The following is a 6459-nucleotide window of genomic DNA, read 5'->3' as shown; positions in this document are numbered from 1 at the left end:
TTCTCTTCTCTTCTCTTCTCTTCTCTTCTCTTCTCTTCTCTTCTCTTTTCTCTCCCTCTGTCTCTCTGTCTGTCTCTATCTCACACATACACACGCGTATACACACACAAACACACACAAATAGGTGGCACAGCAGATAGAGTGCAGGGCTGGGAGTTGGGATATTTGAATTCAAATCTGGTGTCAGTCCCTTAGTAGTTACATGGCCTTGAACAAATCACTTAACCTCTACCTGTCTCAGTATCTTCAACAGTAAAATCGGGATAATAGTAGTACCTATACCCCCAAGCTTATGAGGATCAAATGAGATAATACTGGTAAAGCATTTACCTAGCACACAGCAGGTGTTTAATAAATGCTTGTTTGCTTTCTTCCTTCCTTCTCTCTCTCAAAATTGCCTGTTAATTCAGTAGGATTCAGTCATCTAAATGTCCTATTTTCCATTCCTTTAAAAAATCCCCAGATAAAGAGAGCACTGGATTTGAAAAGATATAGTGTAGAATTGTGCCCAAAAAGGTTAACTTTTTTTATTGATTTCTTTCAGTTTTACATCATAGCCATGTATACCTCCCCTTTCCCCATTCATATTCTTTTTTTTTTAAGAAAAAGCTAAGCAAAACCAACCAGCACAGTGACTGTGTCTGACAGTGTACATAATATTCCACACCCATAGATCCCCATTTCTCTAAGAAAAAGAAGTAGGTTATTTTCATTTTCTCTTCTCTGGGGCCTAGATTGGCCATCAAAATCATATAGGATTGAGGCTTGCTTTAGTGTTTTCATTTTTGTTATTGCAGTCATTATGTATATTGTTTTCATAGTTCTGCTGGCTCACCTCAGCATCAGTTCACAAAAGCCTTCATGTGTTTCTCATACTTCTTCATATTTTCTGTTCCCTACAAAAGCCACAGGGTTTTAAAGGGAGGAGTGCCTATCATTATTGGCAGGGAAACATGGGACAATGCTTCAATAAGAGTAGATGTTAGTCTGAAAGGAAGAGTACCTATATGACACCAAGAAGAACTATGGAGATAGAACATGGTACTGTTCTATGATTTTGTAGAAATCTGCAGAGTGTTCATCAGCTGGAAGACCTGGGTTTGTTCGATTTTTCCTTTTGGGTATGTATGTGAGCATGGGGCACCGGGGACCTGTTTGGACTCAGCACAGAATTATACTTCAAATCCTCCACAAATCAATCTGTAGTTTTTTTTTTTCCTTCATTGTTCCATCCACTAACTTGGCTTCTCAGCTCTCTCTGAGGGTCAGAGGTAACAACATACTCCACTGGCTTCCAGACCTAAGGCCAGTCTAGATGTTCTCCCCTTTCCAAGGGGAGTCCAGGGGATCCTTCCCTGTTAACAGCAGAAAGTCCCTTCTTCCACCAGTCACTTGTCTCATTGCTACTCCCTTTCCTGAAACCTACTTTTCTGGTTACTGCTGAGTGGAGGCATGTCATCTCTCCACCTACACACATCACATCCCCTTCTTGCCCTTAAATAGATGATCTTCCAGAGGTGCTTTGGTGAAAACTTCCATCCCCCTGGTGTGGTGCTGAGTCTCTCCAAACTTGACCAGATTGGTAATAGGCCTGCAGAGAGTTCATCCTTGGAGTCTTTATAGCTTGTATGAACCTGCCAGAGCTGGTATTTTCCTGCCATAGTTTTCACCAATTTAAGGTCATCCCCAGCAGCAAAATGAAGCCTCAAAGGGACGATGTTAACAAAGCAGTATTAAAATAAACATGCATATTTGTAAAAACATTTTGTAGTTTTCCAATCACTTTATCTTATTTGGTCCTCCCAAGGAGGCAGATACTACTAACTTCTTTTTTTTTAACAGATGAAGAAACTGAGTCTCAGCTATTAAGTGACTCAATCTAGACCAACTACGGAGCTGGGATGAGAATCTAGCTGTCTTTCCTCCCAAGCCAGGCTGCTTTCTTTCCGCACTGAATGCTTCCTGGCGGAGCACCATGTTTTTTTAGGTTTTTGCTTTCTATCTTATACTTTGAAAGAAGGCTGGGCTGCTGTTCAGGGCAGGCCACACCGGAGAAATCTCCAGTCTCTCAGGAGTCTCCCAGACAGAAACCAGGTCCCAGGAGAGAACTAGAAGAATCTTCCACATGTAAAGATGCGCAGTTTGGAATACATCAAAATCTTGTGAAGAAAGTGACAGTAGGAATAAATAGATTTACTTGGAAGTGCCGGGCCACACCAGATAGCCCTCTCATCTCATAGCGCTCCTCTGTGAAGGCTGCAGTCAGTGATAAATCATGCTACACCCACTCCACTTTTGAAATGCACTCTTCATGTGTGCCTTAATCTATTTACACTAACTGCCATGTTCCTGAGAGTCAAAGATACACACAATTCCTCCCTCTTGCCAAAAGAGGGCAGTGTTGAATAGGCTGTGTGATTATCATTTGGTGGCCATTGCTGACTTCCAAGTCAGTACATGGGAGCATGTCTATGCTGTTTGCCCAAACAGTTTCATCCCTGTTCTTCCTTGGGTGACTGATGTACCATTTGTCTAGCCGTAAACTCCTATGGTATATAGCTTCCAAAGCACTTCACCAACTCTTAGTTTGTGCTCCTAGTTCCCATTGGACTTCCCTTGTATAAAGTTTTTGTTCATACCTTGCTTCTTTGTTTTATCCCAGGGTTGAGGAGACTTGGAGGAGGTCACGTAGTGAGCTAATGTTGGAAACAGTGATGGGACCCAAGAGTCACAAACCATGTAATTGCTGGATGACACTCCTCTCCTCCCTCCCTTTCATGGTATTTACTTACTGAGTTTTTCTTTTCCCAGAAGTTGTGACTGAGAGCTTCTTGGGTTGTGATGAGGCCCTTGGAACTGTGCAAAAAGAATGCTTACATAATGTTCCCTTTGGAAGGAACAATAAAGGAACAGGGTGACATGCTTGAATTCTTTAGGAAGGGATCAAGATGTTTGATCATAAGGTCATGGGACTGATCATTTTAGAACAAGAAGGGACTTTAGAATTGATTCAGCCCAACTCTGTTTTGCAGATAAATTCATAACCTTGGTTTGCCATTTTAACCACCAGAATTTTTGTATAATTTATATATATACTGACATGTTGTTGTTGTTTGTGTATATATATAATTTATATTGTATATTTATATATATTATACCTACACACATATTGTTTGTATATTTATATATAATTTATATTGTATATGTGCGTATGCACAGATACACACATGCATGGGGCAGCTGGGTTGCACAGTGGTTAGAGCACTGGGCTTGGAATCAGGAAGATTCACCTTCATGAGTTCAAATCTGGCCCCAGATACTTATAATGTATGTGTATTATATGTGTGATCCTGGAAAAGTCACTTAACCCTATTTGCCTTAGTTCCTTTTCTATAGAATGGGCTGGAGAAGGAAATGGCAAACCACTTTACTACCCTTGCCAAGAAAGCCCCAAATGGGATCATGAAAAGTTGGACATGACTGAAAGAATTCAACAACAGCAACACCACCACCAACACACACACACACACACACACACACACACACACACTCCTTTTTGTCTATGTGAGTAAAACATAAATTCTTTCCCTTCCATTCTTTTCCCTAATCCTGACCTGTAAAGCATCAGCAAAAGTCCCTATAGGTAAGAGAAGAAATCAAACCAGCCCTGAATGAGGGGCACCAGGAAACTAGGTCTTGAGAAATGAATTGAGGCAGTCTGCCATTTTGTTAAAGAAGTATCACCTGAAATTTTTTTGGGCAGGATAGTGTAGGGAACCACATATGCTAAATATAATGGCTCAATATACACTTATTGAATGAGTAGGTGAAGGGGGAAAATTAGATTGAGACTCTTTAGTTCTTTAAAAAATTATGTATTTGCACCAGCCATGAAGTCAGGAGGACCTGAGTTCAAATCAGGCCCCAGACCAAACACTTGACACTTAATAGCTGTGTGACCCTGAGCAAGTCATTTAACCCCAAGTACCTAAAAAAAAATTATATATTTATTAAAATAAAGGGTAGATTATAAGAACAAACAGCTTATACTCTCAGTTATTTTTTTCCTTTTTAATACTCTTTTCTTGGCTTTTTCCTTTAAAAAGAAAGCTTTATTGATGTCTCTTGTTTTCCTGTCACGGTCATTAAAATGATATCCTTTCCCCTACCTCTATGCCCCAGTGTGCATTCTCTTGTAACAAAGAATAGTTAAACAAAACCAACCAATATAGCAACAATTTCTGATGGGGTATTCAACATTCTGAACCCATAGTCCCCCTTCCTCCATCTCTCCAAGGAAATCAGGGCTCAAATCCCACTTTCTGCAAGAGTCATTCCTTGGTGCCTCTCCCCAGTGCTTTTCCTCTGAGATTGCCTCCAATTTATACCATATATTTCTTGTTTATATGTTGTCTCTTCCATTAGAATGTGAGCTCATTAAGGGCAGAGGTCGTGATTCCCCCACCCCCTTTTCTTTGTATTCCTAGTGCCCAGTGCCTGACACACAATAAGGACTTAATGCTTATATCAATAAGCTAATTATGCTTGATATTGATATTGCTATTGATGAATTGATATTGATAATGCTAATGAATTTCCTCATTACTTTTCTAGGGCCAAGTTTACTCACTATGATCATACGACATTGTTTGTTCTTTTTGTCTGCATTATTATAATCACTGTGTGTATTGTTTCCTCATTCTGCATCAATTCATAAGAGTGTTTTCATATTTCTCTAAATTCCTATTCTTTTTTTTTTTTTTTTTGGTGAGGCAATTAGGATTAAGTGACTTGCCCAGGGTCACACAGCTAGTAAATGTCAAATGTCTGAGGTTGGATTTGAACTCAGGTCCTCCTGACTCCAAGGCTGGAGCTCTATCCACTATGCCACCTAGCTGCCCCTTAAATTCCTATTCTTATGGAACAATAATATTCAAACACAATCCTGTATCACAGTTTGTTTTGCCATGGGCTTCCATTTTGCTTCTCGGGAGGCTCTTTCTTGCTTACTTGAAGCTAGGGTGCTTGATTCCTAATAGAGCTCCCAGCATTTTCTGTGTTTCCTACAACTCTGAGCTCTTCAAGGGCATTGACAAGAGTAATGGCCTCTAGAGGAAAGCAGCAGAATGAGAGCCTGGAACCTCTGTGCCCTATAAGAGATGAGTTAATTAAACCTTAGATGCTTACTCTAGGGTTGCCTGGAGCATTGAGAATTTTTTTTAACGCATTTTTTTGGGGGGGATTGGGTAATAGGGTTAAGTGACTTGGCCAAGGTCACATAAGTGTTATGTATCCGAGGCCGGATTTGAACTCAGGTCCTCCTGATTCTGGGGTCAGTGCTCTATCCACTGTGCCACCTAACTGCCCCAAGCATTGAGAATTTCAATGACTTCCCCATAGTCAGTGTGTCAACCCAGGTTTCTTTACTTCAAGGCTGGCCCTCCTGCTTCACCATGCTGCCTCTCTGACAGTATATGAAACATCCCTATAGAGCAAGATATTTTCACTCCAGTCAATAGACCACTTATTTGAAACAATAATCAGTGTAACTAAATTCTAACCCAACTGCATCTGGCCAATTTCCAGGAGTTCACTATAAAGGCGTAAGTAAGTAAAGTCAGTATAGGCACTTGACAGAACCTGTGTACTCTACGATTTCCACCTCTGTGATAGAAATATACTCATGCTTCAATTGTGTTTCCCCAGAGTGGAGGAGGTATTTTTATTGCTGTTTTGGAGTAGAACTATGGAGAATAAAATGTATTATTAGAAGCTGTTTAGATTAAGCCTGTCACTTGGATAGTTAACTGATTCAGCTAATTTTTATTTTTCTGAAAAATGATTTGTATATTCATCCTTGAGCTAAATTTTCTTAATTGACCAAGATACATCTTATTTCTGAAAATTTGAACTTTTGTTTTTAAAGTTGTATCTGTTAGAATGTAAATTGCATATGCATAGTGAACTGGACCCACACTTATATTATCTGAACTCATTGGGTCCTTACTGAAGAAAAGCAATTCTTATACTCCCTGATAATTGATTCTCTAATTAATTTCCCATAGTGGCTACTCTAAATTTTCTCCTTTCTCCTCAAACCTTGTATTCTGCCCCCTCTCTTGACTCTCAGCTGAGGACCTTGTCTCATACTGTCCTGAGAAATAGGAGCCAGTTTGCCTTGTGCTCTCTCTTATCTCCTCTTGTCTCTTTTATTCCAGTCTTTGATGAAGAGGCAGCTCTTCTCCTTCCTAAGGCCAATCATTCTCTATGTATCCATGAAACTCTCCTTTCTTGTCTTTTTCAGCAGATTGTTCCCGCAATCATCCCCCCTCCACCTCATTTTTAATATCTCTGTTTCTACCAGTTCCTTTCTTGTTGCCTACAAACACACCTAATTCTCTCCACTATCCTCAAAAAATCCTCACTAAATCTTACCATTCCTTCTGTCAGATAAACTCT

Source organism: Vombatus ursinus, unplaced genomic scaffold, assembly GCF_900497805.2.
Source record: "Vombatus ursinus unplaced genomic scaffold, bare-nosed wombat genome assembly UNPS02015404.1, whole genome shotgun sequence".
NCBI lineage: Eukaryota > Metazoa > Chordata > Mammalia > Diprotodontia > Vombatidae > Vombatus > Vombatus ursinus.
Note: the sequence above shows the minus strand (reverse complement) of the source record.